This window comes from Salvelinus sp. IW2-2015, unplaced genomic scaffold (genome assembly GCF_002910315.2).
Source record: "Salvelinus sp. IW2-2015 unplaced genomic scaffold, ASM291031v2 Un_scaffold923, whole genome shotgun sequence".
Lineage (NCBI taxonomy): Eukaryota > Metazoa > Chordata > Actinopteri > Salmoniformes > Salmonidae > Salvelinus > Salvelinus sp. IW2-2015.
In genome coordinates this window covers 279,606-279,923 of record NW_019942648.1, presented here as the reverse complement: position 1 = coordinate 279,923, position 318 = coordinate 279,606, and positions in this window count along the sequence as shown.

Below are 318 nucleotides of genomic sequence, written 5' to 3'. Positions count from 1 at the left end.
CTGATGTCTGGTCCCCCTACCCTGCTGATGTCTGGTTCCTCCTACCCTGCTGATGTCTGGTCAACACTACCCTGCTGATGTTCTGGTCCTCCTACCCTCCTGATTGTCTGGTCCTCCTACCCTGCTGATGTCTTGGTCCCCCCATAAAAATAACCCACTAGCTTCAATTGCACTAGTCCTGTCCTGTCTTAGACACTCCTGCGCTCTCTAAAGGATGTTCTAGTGGTCCTCCTAACCGGCCATAGCTGATTGATGTCTCGTAGAGTGTCTACTGTATCCAGTCCTACCTCTTATCCCTAGTCTTTGTATGTGTCGGCT